This window comes from Medicago sativa, chromosome 1, assembly GCF_051527215.1.
Source record: "Medicago sativa cultivar Bolivia chromosome 1, Bolivia_mono, whole genome shotgun sequence".
Classification (NCBI taxonomy): Eukaryota; Viridiplantae; Streptophyta; class Magnoliopsida; order Fabales; family Fabaceae; genus Medicago; species Medicago sativa.
In genome coordinates, this window is record NC_140749.1 from 56,665,516 (window position 1) to 56,681,244 (window position 15,729).

General features: G+C 34.1%; 2 long non-coding RNA genes across 2 annotated transcripts; one reads left to right on the forward strand and one right to left on the reverse strand.

Moving 5' to 3' along the window:
• Positions 1 to 943: 943 nt before the first annotated feature.
• Positions 944 to 2,756, forward strand: LOC146955625 (uncharacterized). Its single transcript, XR_015011195.1, has 2 exons — positions 944 to 1,097; positions 2,478 to 2,756. It is a non-coding gene; the product is annotated as an uncharacterized LOC146955625 (long non-coding RNA).
• Positions 2,757 to 7,272: 4,516 nt separating this feature from the next.
• On the reverse strand, positions 7,273 to 9,983 carry LOC146955626 (uncharacterized). Its single transcript, XR_015017362.1, has 2 exons — positions 9,056 to 9,983; positions 7,273 to 7,591 (listed from the first exon to the last, which is right to left on the reverse strand). It is a non-coding gene; the product is annotated as an uncharacterized LOC146955626 (long non-coding RNA).
• Positions 9,984 to 15,729: the final 5,746 nt, after the last annotated feature.

Consider the following 15,729-nt stretch of genomic DNA (forward strand, 5'->3'; position numbering starts at 1 on the left):
TGTAGAACTCCTTTATGTTGGTTTGAGTCGGGTGAAAGTGTTGTGTTAGGGCCTGAAATAGTTCAGCAGACTACGGAGAAGGTCAAGATGATAAGAGAGCATATGAAAGCGTCGCAGAGTCGACAGAAGAGTTATCATGACAAGCGTAGGAAGGACCTTGAGTTTCAAGAGGGGGACCATGTGTTCTTGAGAGTCACTTCTATGACTGGTGTGGGTCGTGCATTGAAGTCCAAGAAGCTGACTCCAAAGTTTATTGGTCCTTATCAGATATCTGAGAGAATTGGCACGGTGGCTTATAGAGTTGGTTTGCCACCACATCTTTCGAACTTGCATGATGTGTTTCATGTGTCACAACTTCGGAAGTATGTAGCGGATCCTTCACATGTCATTCCTAGAGATGATGTGCAAGTTAGAGACAACCTTACGGTAGAAACTTTACCTTTGAGGATCGATGATCGTAAGGTGAAGACGTTGAGAGGCAAGGAGATACCTCTAGTGGGAGTTGTTTGGGGAGGAGCAGCTGGTGAAAGTCTTACTTGGGAGTTGGAGAGTAAGATGCAGGAGTCTTATCCTAACTTGTTTACTTGAGGTAATATTTCGAGGACGAAATTCTATAAGTTGGGGAGAGTTGTAACGCCCCATTTTTATTCTAATATTTTAGTAGATGTGTGAATATTTTTATATGACTTTAATTGCTATATATATATATATGATTTTATGTGAAATATATGTTTTATATGATTTTTATATGAAATATGTTATGATGCTATTTATTATATGAATATTGGGGTTGTGTATTATTTAAATGAATGTTGTTATTATTGGATAGAAATAATATGAGAAATAGAAATATTATAGAAATAGTATTTATTTTTGGTTAAGGGGAATTAAGTGGAAATTAATAGAAATTAAGGGAGTTGGGTGAGAAAAGAAAATAGAGATATTTTTGAAGTAAAAGAAAGAAAAAGGGAGAGAAACATTTTCACGTAAAAACATTAGAAGAAAACTGGTTTTGGAGAGAAAACCTAGAAGAGGCCAAGAGAGAGCTAGGAAGGAATCGATTGCGGTAGCTTGACGTTTGGTGTTGCTGAATTAAGGTAAGGGTGGGATTCCTTTCAATAATCATGGTATATAATTCTGAAATTTGATGAATTGTTGTTCTTGGTTTTAGGGTTAGAAGTTTTATGTTAATTGAAGAAAATATGATGAATGGTGTTGTTTGAGGCATGTTTCTATGTTGTTTTAGTTACTATGTTGCATATAGAACCTGTAAACATTGTTCTAATTCATTTTGGGTGATTAGGGGATCAGAAAATGGGTTTTTGGGGTGAAAATGGTGTTAAAATCGTAACAGTAGATGAAAAACTCGCCAGAAATTCGCTATTAGCGTAACCCTCTGGAACAGGTACGCTATTAGCTCAATTTTCGCTATTAGCGAAATTGTCCAGTGACAGCATTTTCTGTTTCGCGTTCTTGTGTCTTTTTCACCCGTTTCTATTTTGAATTAGCTTTAGGTGTAAACATAAAAGTTGTAGATAATTGAGTTAGCTTTCTAATGGCTTTGGAGTGACTAGAAAATTATTTGTAGATTTAGAGTTATGATGAAAATAGTCCAAGTGGGTCTTCAGAAAATTTTAAGAAAACGTAGCATAATTAATCTCTAGTTAGTCCAAAAACTTATGGTTGGTTTCCCAACTTCAAACTTAAGTGTTAGGGATTTAGTTGAGGTGTTTATGGATATTTGACTTATGTTCTATTGATCAAAACTTAATTGCTTTTGGGGGATGTTTTAGACATTGAGATGAATGTAATTGATTTATATATATGTTATGTTGTTGATTTCCGTTGTTGATGTCGTTGTATCATCTGATGTCGAAGTTGGGGAGTGTGTCATAATTGTTTTAGGCACATATGTTGTTGTTGCAGTCGCTGTTGAAGTTGTATGTTGATATACACAAGTTGAGTCCATTTGCATACTCACAATTGTTGGGGGCTTATGCCCTGGAATGTTCATCATTCAACCCGTTGGGGGCTTATGCCCTGGAATGTTTATCATTCACCTGTTGGGGGCTTATGCCCTGGGATGCTTTAACCATCCAAATTGTTGGGGGCTTATGCCCTGGAATGCTTAGCATTCAACGCGCGTAGATTGGTACCACCTGCATGATGCATTAGTTGTTGTTGTCGTTGTAGCATTGTCGAGTTGTTGTCGTTGTCGAATTGTCGAGTTGTTGTCGTTGTCGAATTGTCGAGTTATCGGTGTCGTTGTGGATAATGTTGTTGTTGTTGTTGTTGTTGTACCCTGTTGCCGAAAATGATTATGTTGTTGTTATATGTATTCTTTATATACATTATTAATGATGCATGTTGTGATATATTGTTATTTTCATTAATTTGATGAATTATATATTATCATTATTGGATAAGTTTCTCACCCCTTCTGCGTATATGTTGCCTCGACCGTGGGTAATGTGCAGGTAATGATGGCTTGTAGGTTGATTGGCTCAAGTGTCTAGGGCTCTGATACATATTAGGATGGGGATCGTCGCGAGTGTCTTCTCATTTCTTTTATGTATCACATATTTTGGAAAAGACTTGCTATTAGAATAAAGTTGAATTATGTTGTGGCCTTATGCCAAGACTTTTATTGATGTTGAATTTGGTTGAATTTATATTTTAAAGAATTATTCCGCTGCAGTTTGTAAGATAATTTAAATGTCGGTTTTTAAATAAATAGACAATTTTCTATTATGAAATTTTGAAAAGTAGTGTGACACTCCGTTGTGTGATTACTCTGATTTTATTTATTAATATTAATTTGTTGGGAGAACGGGGTGTTACACTCCTAGTCTTTATTACCTGCAGGTTACCCATACGAAGGGCAACATTTTCAAGCAGAAGGGGTGAGATTTCACAATCAATAAATTAAGCATATAATTCATCAAAATGCATTTAACAACATAAAACATCAGTAACATATTAAGCATTTATCATCTTAGCATCGTATCAATCATAATCAATACCATTATCAAATATTATCATTAAATCATATTCAACTCATCATCTTTTAAATCATCAACATATATCATGTTCAACTTAACACTTGACTCGACAACACGACTCAACTTGACAATGCAACTCTTAACAACTTAACAACTTAAATCATCGTGAAACTTCTTGATATGCAAATGCATGTGGTACCATTCAACAACATATATGAGCGTAATTAGGCTCTCGACATGTGAGCACAAAGGCTGCCGGGCCTAAAGCCCCCAACTTTAATGAGCACAAAGGCTGCCGGGCCTAAAGCCCCCAACTTTAATGAGCATGCAATGGACTCAACTCCTACAACTTAGACATCTTGAACTTCTTAGACAACTTATATGATTCCAATAATTTGGACAACTTCTTACGACTTCACAACTTAGACCGACACTTACAACTTTATGACATCAAGGGTCAACAGCATCAACATAAGCATCATAAATAACGCATATTTAAATCACACATCTTCCAAATAGCACTTCATTATATAACACATCTTTAAATCACACATCTTCAAATAGCACATCAATACACATCATTAAAATATATTATCTCAAACACATAAAAAAAATAGTAGAAATAGTTTTCATTATAACAATTATCTCTATAAAAATCACTTTGAATGTATAGTATATTATTTAAGCTAAAATAGTAGCAATTCTTTAATTGACATGTATGTACTTGCACAATAAATATTATTTTAACTAATATAGTATAATCCTTCATTGAACATAGGTATAAATACACACCGTATATAAACTTTTAATATAAAATGGTAACAAGTAGCACACAATTATCAATATAGTCAATGAGACACCAATAGGAACACAAAAATTGCTGCATAGTTAACGTATGCATATGATAATGGCTAGCATATATATATCTACACGGTACATATTTTTTAATACCGAAACAATGAGTGACTGGGGAAATTAAAATAGACAATAACTCCTAGAAAGAGTAATCGAAAGACATATAGATAGAATCAGTAATTTAAGGAACATGTATATCTGATATCGCTTACATAAAAATAAAAATAAAAACAATGAACACTTATTACTCCTTAACAGACCAAAGTTATACCTCCTTGAATTTTTACTCACTTTTATTTATATATTCTAAAACACATCATAACTATCAACTACAAATTTAACACCTAATCATCAATTCTCACTCAAACCCTAATTCTCAATTCTCACCAAAATTCAACCTAATCATGCTAAATTCATTTTTCAGAATCATACTCTTAATAATATTGAGAGTTAGTCTCACCCTTACCTGAATTGACGACGGCTACAATTCTGAATAGTTTAGCAACGAGCGTCTATTCTTCGCCGGTGTAGCAACTCCAGGCCCTTCCTTGCTTGCAATTTGATGTGAGATGTAACGTCGTACCAAAGACCTTCCCCTGCGAGTCTAACCGAGGCTCACCCTTAAAGATAAATTCATATCACCAAGTGGGACACCTTTAGAGTCCAAAGAAGTATGATGACGTGTAGCACCTTAGAAGGTAAATTAACATCACAATGTGGAACACCTCTAAAATCCAAAGAATCATGATGACGTGAAGCACCTTTAGAAACCAAAGTATTATCACAAGGTGAAGTACCTATAGAATCCCTAGAAACGTGTTGGTGTGGAATAGCTTTTAAAGCACTAGGAACATGTCTACATGAAGCAACCTTATAATTCCTAGTACTATCACGATGAACAGAATTAAAATCATGCTATTCTTCAAACTTTCGATACCCGTAATATCGTCCTTGTCGTGACTGCCGTAATCAATTATCTCGTTGGCACCTTGCCTCATGAACCCTAGTTCTCTTATTTTGTCTTTGCTATCTTTTTCTCTATTTTTGTTGCAACCCTGATTTTCTAATGGTCTCATCTATTTATAATCATCAACTTGGTTTGTTTCTCACTTAATCTTTCTCACACAGTTACTATCCGCACCTCTATTTATATTACTAATATTCTTCCTAAATCTGTTTAGGCCAAATAACTCTCTTCTTTCTATTCTTGCCCCCAAATCTACTTACTCTAATAATCTTCATATTCTAATAAATAATAGAATAAAACACTTAATAAAATACTAACACCTCACAAAAATCATATAAATCATATAAATCTCATATAAATCACGCCAATCATATAAATATATTCTAAAACTCATCTAAATAATTAAATAATTAAAGAGGGCCTTACAACTCTCCCCCACTTAAAGAATTTTCGTCCTCGAAAATTTACCTCAAGCAAACAACTCTGGATAAGACTCCAGCATCTTACTCTCTAGCTCCCACGTCAAGCTTTCGCCAGTCGCCCCATCCCAAACGACTTTCACAAGGGGTATCTCTTTGCCTCTCAACTTCTTCACTTCACGACCTTCGATTCTCACTGGTAAGGTCTCAACCGTTAGGTTATCCCTAACTTGCACATCATCTCTTTGGATCACATGAGATGGATCCGGAACATACTTCCTAAGCTGCGACACATGAAACACATCAAGCAAATTCGATAGATGCGGTGGTAAACTCACTCGGTAAGCCGCCGTTCCAACTCTTTCCGATATCTGATACGGACCAATAAACTTCGGAGTCAACTTCTTTGACTCCAATGCACGACCAACACCGGTCACCGGAGTAACTCTCAAGAACACGTGATCTCCTTCTTGAAACTCAAGGTCTTTCCTATGCTTATCATGATAAATCTTTTGTCGACTCTGCGACGCTTTCATCTTTTCTTGAATCATCTTTACGTTCTCAGTAGTCTGTTGAACAATTTCAGGTCCTAAAACCACACTTTCACCTGTTTCAAACCAACACAACGGAGTCCTGCACCTCCGACCATACAAAGCCTCGAAAGGTGTCATTCCAATACTTGAATGATAACTGTTATTATATGTGAACTCTACCAAAATCTAGAAGTAAATCTTGGATCTCTATGTGACACAATGCTTGAAGGAACACCATGCAGCTTCACAATGTCTCGATTATAAATTTCCGCCAACTGAGCTACAAGAAAACTAATATTAATCGGAATGAAGTGTGCCGACTTCGTCAATATATCAACAACCACCCAAATAGCGTCATTCCCTTTAGGAGTATTCGGCAAACTCGTCACAAAATCCATGGATATACTATCCCATTTCCATTCTGGTACATCTAACGGTGTCATCAACCCAGCAGGTTTCTGATGTTCTACCTTCGACTTCTGACAAATCAAACAAGAGTACACAAATTGTGCTACATCACGTTTCAATCCAGACCACCAAAACAACTTCTTTAAGTCATGATACATCTTTGTAGCTCCCAGATGAATACTCAAGCTACTCCTATGACTCTCTTTAAGAATCATCTTCTTCATCTCATCATTATCTGGAATACAAATCCTCCCCCGAAACCTCAACACACCTTGGTCATCGACCTTAAAGTCACCATCTTCATCTTAAACTTTAATCTGGTGATAACCCGACCTCAAGTCAATCTTGCTGAACACACGTGCACCCACTAACTGGTCCATCAAGTCATCAATTCTGGGGAGTGGATACCTATTCTTTATAGTTACTTTGTTTAACTGTCGATAGTCAATACATAACCTCATACTACCATCCTTCTTTTTGACCAACAGCACCGACGCTCCCCAAGGTGAAACACTCGGTCTTATAAACTTCTTATCAAGCAAATCTTCCAACTGTTTCTTCAACTCAGCCAACTCAGATGCTGACATACGGTAAGGTGTCATAGACACAGGCTTCGTTCCCGGAACAAGATCAATAGAAAATTCAACCTCTCTCTCCGGCGGCAGACACTTCCTGATGTGCTGGTAAGATCAAACAACAATCTCTTCAGGAAAACTTTGGGAAAACCTCACACAATTTGCAACTTATCACTCACTGCTTGATTCTCAATAGACAGTGACGTCGTCAACGAAACCATCAAAATTTCATCGCGTGCTAACTGCTTCAGCTGCTTAGTAGACAAAAACTCTGCTCCACTTTCCTCTTCGGCGGACGAAAACTACATCGACTTGCTAAAACAATTAATACGAACATGGTTGTACTCCAACCAGTTCATACCAGGTATTGGTTCTCTACATAACAATCAACAATAAGTACAACTTAAATACAGTACAAAACTGTAAAACGACACAACGCGACTCAACTACTTGGCCGGACGGACCGACCTGCTCTGATACCAATTGTAACACCCCGTTTTCCCAACATGAAAATTTCATATAAAATCAGAGTATTTAAATCATAAACGGAATGTCACATACTTCTTGAAAATCATAAAATGGATAATAATTATCTTTCAAATTCAACTTCAAAAATCTAAAATCATGCAGCGGAAAATAGTTCAACATACTAAAAGTCTTGGCACGCAGGCCTCATCCGAAATCTCATAATTTTAGTTCAACATTTATTCATAAAAAGTTCATAAAGGCACGTAAGGAACATAAGTAAAAGCAAGCCCCCATCCCGTTACGTATCAGAGCACCTAGACAAAATGTGAGGAGTCCACTCACGTACGCTCCTAGTCTTTATTACCTGCAAGTTACCCATACGAAGGGCAACATTTTCAAGCAGAAGGGGTGAGATTTCACAATCAATAAATTAAGCATATAATTCATCAAAATGCATTTAACAACATAAAACATCAGTAACATATTAAGCATTTATCAGCTTAGCATCGTATCAATCATAATCAATACCATTATCAAATATTATCATTAAATCATATTCAACTCATCATCTTTTAAATCATCAACATATATCATGTTCAACTTAACACTTGACTCGACAACACGACTCAACTTGACAATGCAACTCTTAACAACTTAACAACTTAAATCATCGTGAAACTTCTTGATATGCAAATGCATGTGGTACCATTCAACAACATATATGAGCGTAATTAGGCTCTCGACATGTGAGCACAAAGGCTGCCGGGCCTAAAGCCCCCAACTTTAATGAGCACAAAGGCTGTCGGGCCTAAAGCCCCCAACTTTAATGAGCATGCAATGGACTCAACTCCTACAACTTAGACATCTTGAACTTCTTAGACAACTTATATGATTCCAATAATTTGGACAACTTCTTACGACTTCACAACTTAGACCGACACTTACAACTTTATGACATCAAGGGTCAACAACATCAACATAAGCATCATAAATAACGCATATTTAAATCACACATCTTCCAAATAGCACTTCATTATATAACACATCTTTAAATCACACATCTTCAAATAGCACATCAATACACATCATTAAAATATATTATCTCAAACACATAAAAAAAATAGTAGAAATAGTTTTCATTATAACAATTATCTCTATAAAAATCACTTTGAATGTATAGTATATTATTTAAGCTAAAATAGTAGCAATTCTTTAATTGACATGTATGTACTTGCACAATAAATATTATTTTAACTAATATAGTATAATCCTTCATTGAACATAGGTATAAAAACACACCATATATAAACTTTTAATATAAAATGGTAACAAGTAGCACACAATTATCAATATAGTCAATGAGACACCAATAGGAACACAAAAATTGCTGCATAGTTAATGTATGCATATGATAATGGCTAGCATATATATATCTACACGGTACATAATTTTTAATTCCGAAACAATGAGTGACAGGGGAAATTAAAATAGACAATAACTCCTAGAAAGAGTAATCGAAAGACATATACATAGAATCAGTAATTTAAGGAACATGTATATCTGATATCGCTTACATAAAAATAAAAATAAAAACAATGAACACTTATTACTCCTTAACAGACCAAAGTTATACCTCCTTGAATTTTTACTCACTTTTATTTATATATTCTAAAACACATCATAACTATCAACTACAAATTTAACACCTAATCATCAATTCTCACTCAAACCCTAATTCTCAATTCTCACCAAAACTCAACCTAATCATGCTAAATTCATTTTTCAGAATCATACTCTTAATAATATTGAGAGTTAGTCTCACCCTTACCTGAATTGACGGCGGCTACAATTCTGAATAGTTTAGCAACGAGCGTCTATTCTTCTCCGGTGTAGCAACTCCAGGCCCTTCCTTGCTTGCAATTTGATGTGAGATGTAACGTCGTACCAAAGACCTTCCCCTGTGAGTCTAACCGAGGCTCACCCTTAAAGATAAATTCATATCACCAAGTGGGACACCTTTAGAGTCCAAAGAAGTATGATGACGTGTAGCACCTTAGAAGGTAAATTAACATCACAATGTGGAACACCTCTAAAATCCAAAGAATCATGATGACGTGAAGCACCTTTAGAAACCAAAGTATTATCACAAGGTGAAGTACCTATAGAATCCCTAGAAACGTGTTGGTGTGGAATAGCTTTTAAAGCACTAGGAACATGTCTACATGAAGCAACCTTATAATTCCTAGAACTATCACGATGAACAGAATTAAAATCATGCTATTCTTCAAACTTTTGATACCCGTAATATCGTCCTTGTCGTGACTGCCGTAATCAATTATCTCGTTGGCACCTTGCCTCATGAACCCTAGTTCTCTTATTTTGTCTTTGCTATTTTTTTCTCTATTTTTGTTGCAACCCTGATTTTCTAATGGTCTCATCTATTTATAATCATCAACTGGGTTTGTTTCTCACTTAATCTTTCTCACACAGTTACTATCCGCACCTCTATTTATATTACTAATATTCTTCCTAAACCTGTTTAGGCCAAATAACTCTCTTCTTTCTATTCTTGCCCCCAAATCTACTTACTCTAATAATCCTCATATTCTAATAAATAATAGAATAAAACACTTAATAAAATACTAACACCTCACAAAAATCATATAAATCATATAAATCTCATATAAATCACGCCAATCATATAAATATATTCTAAAACTCATCTAAATAATTAAATAATTAAAGAGGGCCTTACACTTAGTATGTATGACATAATGGCTTTTGGATCTTATTTGATACGTTAATGGCTTCAAATACAAGACAACTAATAGAGTCAGGGACCAATTTGAGAAACGTTTGACAAAGACAGAGAATATTTTGAGTTATTAATAGTGTCAGGGACCAATTTGAGAATTTGATACAAAGACAGGGACCAATTTGTTGATTTACTCATTTTTTTATACTATAATTTATAATTGTATATCGAGTAGTCATGTTAGCAAAATTTAAAAATAATCTATAATTTTACACTTTGTTAGTAAAAATATAATTTTTTTTTGTGTTAAAATTTTTTGTAAAAGCTAACATGGGTTTTGATGCGGCACTTTGAGCATTGCCACATCATGAAACTGTTGTCAATTCAAATCTTAACATCGCAAGGACATAACATAAAGCAACAGAGAATGGTTTCTTCTTCGTTGTAGAACAAGCAAGTTGTTGTTACATGAACTTGTAAGTATTCATTGGTTTAGGTTTTGACGATGTTCTATTATAGATGTTGTTTACATTCATGGTTAATTAGCTCATTTGTGAAAGTACCCCAGTTAATCCATGATCTTATGTTCTCTGCTTAGTGTCTTATGTTAAAATTGTGTTTAGATGTTTCTTGTGAGTCAAGTTTAGTTAAAATCAGATTTTGGGTCATTTGATACGATTCAGATGTGTTGTGAATAGTATCAATCATGCCTTCAAACTCTTTTCTTACTGGTTCACGTCATATGATTCTATTCAACCAAATTATGACTCGTATAACTTTGATATGATTAAAAGAAATTTCTCAAACCATTGATTCGATTCATTTGACCCCTCTGCCCATGTTTTTGGCTTGATTGATACGTATAAATCTTGTTTGATTCATATTAATCTTCATATGGGATCATTATCTATCGTCACTTCTAAATTCCTATCGAAATTCACATTTTTGCTTCCTCGCATCATTAATTGACGTGGTTGTTCTGTAAGTGGTTGTGTTGTTCATTGTTTCACACTTAAACAACGATTCGTGATTGCATTAGGTGGGGGATAATTGCAACTTTGGTAGATTTCCTACTTGGAAGTGAGTGAATTGGATTTTGACCACCGAACCTTCCAATAAGCTTTTTCATCCATAGTAGATTGCCTCTCATGGCCTTGTATGGTCTCCTACACTTACAAACCACCTCCCATGGCATCAGGGATTAACAATTCTTTTGCACAAGTGGTGTCAAATGCAGCGACTGCACAAAGTAATCCTTTACCCATTCCAACAATTAAGGGTGGTTCACTTTGTATTTAGATTAACCAACAAAAATGTGAACTGGCATTGGTAGAATCTCAATGGAATTAGATGGCTGATTGGTCCTCAATAAGGGGGAAAAGACTTTTATTGCAAAGGAAATCTCACATAATTTGTCAAAACTTTGAAAAACAACTCATCCATGACATATGATCTCTTTAGGGAAAGGTTTAATTTGAGTTTACATTTGGTATAGTAAAGGATCTTCAATTGATCTGGTCGTAAGGAACAATAAACATGAAACTGGAGATTCTTCGGTTTTCTAAGTGGACCAAAGATTTTAATATACATTTTGCACGACAAACTCATGCCCAGGTTTGGATCAGACTTATTGAGCTAACTCAAGAATATTGGCATGGTGGACTCTTCACAAAATTGTTGGGGAAATATGTACTCCTCTAATTATTGATACTGCTACCAAAAATAGAGTCTTCGGACATTATGCTCGTATTTTTATAGGTATTGATTTTTCTCATTGTATATTTGATAATTATTAGTTGAATGAGACGACTTTTCTTTCATATTGGAAGTTGCTTATGAATGGATCCCTGATTTTTGCACACATTGCCAAATTATTGATCACGATGTTACGGCTTACCATTGGCTAATCCCTCATAAGTTTGTGGAAAAGGTTGATCATGGTAACAAACTTGTTCATTTTCTGAATAAAACAATTAAGAAATATGTTGAAAAGCATAACACAGGTGGTAAATAATCCTTCAATAGGTTTGAAGTGCCAGGTATTATTAAGGCAATGTTTGTTATTACTAATGTTGATACTACTGTTGAAAATGTTGTTACTAATATAGACATTGTTGCTGCAAATGTCGTGCCTCATGATGCAATTGTTGTTATAAATGATGATGTTATTATAGAAAATTATATTACACCTCTTTTGCACTGTAACACAGAGGTTCATGTCGAATTGTTAAATGGCCCTAATGCATATGTGCACATACATACAATGTGTACTTTGGCTCATGGTCACACAAAAGTAGTGGTGGTTGACAAAATGCTTGTGTTAAGTAATTCCCTTAGCTTAGCCTTACACAATATTATAGACGAGGTGCCCATGAACAATCTTCTGATGCCTACAAAGGCCATTTTGGAATTGGATGAACATTCTAATCTTGAGCAGCAAGCTACTTATAGTACACTTGAGGTGCATCCTATTGTAAGTGTGTCACACTTCAAAAGTAGATCAATCTTGTTCAACAATATTTGATTCAAGGGAAGAACGATGATGTTCCATTCACGCCATACCTCACAAAAAGGCATCATAAAACACTCGGTCTTTGGGTCCTACTCTAGAACCGACGGGTGGATGAATAATTGAATGCTACAATTGTTCCTTTAGGGCCACTTTTTTTTTTCTTTATTTCTTTTCCTATTTTTTATCTTTTTTTTGCTTTGTTTTTTTTAGGGTTTTGGTTTAGTACCCCCTCTTGTCTATATTTTTTTTTCATTTTTTAATATATTTATAAGTGAGTGGCTCTGGAGAGGTTTCTTGAGGATGTCAAACCGACGGGTGGATGAATAATTGAATGCTACAATTGTTCCTTTAGGGCCACTTTTTTTTTTCTTTATTTCTTTTCCTATTTTTTATCTTTTTTTTGCTTTGTTTTTTTTAGGGTTTTGGTTTAGTACCCCCTCTTGTCTATATTTTTTTTTCATTTTTTAATATATTTATAAGTGAGTGGCTCTGGAGAGGTTTCTTGAGGATGTCAATGGTGTTGAACTTCTCAGTCTCTCCTTGTTGTTTAAACTCACTCTTGACTTAAAAAAACAAATGTAATATTAAGATAATATTTTGAGGTAGTGCGTATACAATTCTTTTTTCGTTAGTAACATTTTGTTCTATTATTGGTATCACTGAAAAATATAAACCAGAATTGTTACACCCGAAAGCTTCAATTCATAAAGATCCATACTTATATCTAAAGCAAATAAATAATTAAATAATTTAAATTAATAAAATATTAACATGTGCAAAAAGAATATTGCTTATCATTTACCCACATTACTTAATAAACAAAAACAGACATATGAGAAGAGAAGTGCATGTATGAACGCTGGTATATATAAATCAATCCAATTTTTTGAAAGATATATCAATGCAATTAAATTTGATGATATTGAATTATATGCAATAATAATGTAAACCATTTTTACACATGTATTAAAAAAAATCGCACCATAAATTATATTAATTTAAGATAGATCCTAAAATAAAAGTTAGATTGTAACATGAAATGAAGTTGTGTATCTTTAATTTTAAATATATTTAGTTTTCTCACGATTTATAATAGGATGAAAAATTCAAATAGTATCTGGAAAAAAAAAACAAAGAAAAATACAAAGAATGCATTTTGCTCATTAAATTACTTTTTTCTTCAACCATGTCATTGGTACATATGAAGTATACCAACCAACGTTGTAGATGACTAATCAACTACGGAAGTCTAAACAATTTTAGTTGGCTATCCATATTAAATGACATTAATATTTGACCTAATAGGTAAATATTACAATTTCATAAATTACAACTTTTTGTTGACAAAGTCAAAAATTACAACTTTGACCGTTGATTTTTCATAATTACGAATATGTTACGACTTTGACCGTTGATTTTTAATTCAATGAGAGCTTCCCACATTTTCAATGGGCAGAGCCCATGTTTTTAATATCCGATAAAACTATTATAAATATAAAGACACATTGTTAGTCTCTTTCACAAAAAAAAACTCATACCTCCAATAATAGCAGACAATAAACCTATACCCTCATCTATCTCCCCAACTTCAAATAATGTATCTTTAAATAACAAATTAGTGAGTTTTCCACACTCTCAACTAGCCCATATCTCGTGAATGGAGTCAAGAGAGGTTACATGATTTCTCACACCATGTCCAACAACAACAATGGAAATATGATGGCACAACCATCTTCTAGTGGGTATGTTGATCTCCCTCTAGAACCAACACAAAACATTACCACATCCTCTTCGAAAAAACGTTGGGGTAGGCTTTTTGGCTCTAAGAACAAACCTAAACCACCTATCATTACAAATGAAAACACTAACCTCTAAGGGAATTGGTGATTTCATTTTATAATGACAGGTTGTTTAGGTTTGTTCTTAGATCAAAGAGGCCTACTCTCGAGTTTTTTCGAAGAGTATGTGGTAGTGTTATCCCTTGGTTCTAGAGGGAGATTAACATACCTACTAAAGGATGGTTTGCTAAAAAATAGCACCACCAAATTTCATTGGTTGTTAGTGGTGGTGATGGTGTCAGAAATCATATACCTTATCTTGGCTCCAACCATGACGGAAGAGCTGTTCGAGAGTGTGGAGAATCTCACTGATTTGTTCTCTTAACAACAGAAAGAAACATAACATAAAACAACGAGAAATGGTTTCTTCTTCACTGCAGAACGAGCAAGTTGTCGTCACATTAACTCCTTGATAATATAAGATTCTTCTAAGGGGAAATACTTGTAACAAGTTTGTCATAAGAAGAATTGCACATTAGCCAAGAGATGTAATTTCCAAATCAACAACCATGATTGTTGAGAATTTTTTTTTTATATAATGTAAGATAAGACAAAATTGTTAGAAAAGCACATTATGCATGTTTTCATGTTAGTTTATGCAACATATTGGGGGTTAATTGGTAATTCATTTTCTTATCCTATCTTGTTGGTTTCTAACCCAACTCATAGTCAGGATAAGGATTATAACTATATAGGCAGGATATGATAAATTCTATAATTAACTTATCATATATTGTCAAGTCATCAAAAACCCAGGGTGCGTTTGATTTGTTAAAAAATAAGGGACTGAACAGGACAAAAATATTTGTATCGTGTTTGATTTATAAAAACGAAAAAGGACAGCACAAAATAAATAACCAAGGACATGACAAGTTGCCGCTTTTTTGTCCACCAGTTTAGTTTGGGACAACTTTTTGTCCAGCGGATTATTAAACCAAAAATACATTTTTTATCCTTCGGATATTAGGTTTTCTCGCTTCACATTCACTTCTCCATAAAATTGTTCACCCTACTGGATTGAATGCGGCTGCATCTCTGTCTTCGTATGCTTTTTTACTTTTTCATTCATCTTTTGTCTCCATTCATATGTATTTGTGTTCCTTCAATAGAATCACGTGTTTGTCGCCACACAAAAGACACCTTTTTATTTATTTATTTTTACTCACACTAGACAATAGACATGTTAATCTTTGATACAATTTTTTTTTATTTTTGTTTTATTTCTATTTTATGCATGCGTAAAAAAATTTAAAAAAATGTATTCTTTGATTCACTTATTTTATATAGTATTTTTTTTTACTTATATCTAATTTTTTTAATTGTTTTTCTTTATGTAGTTGTAATGGATGATGAACATGTCTTTCATTATCTTCTTTTATGGTGGATGTATATCTATA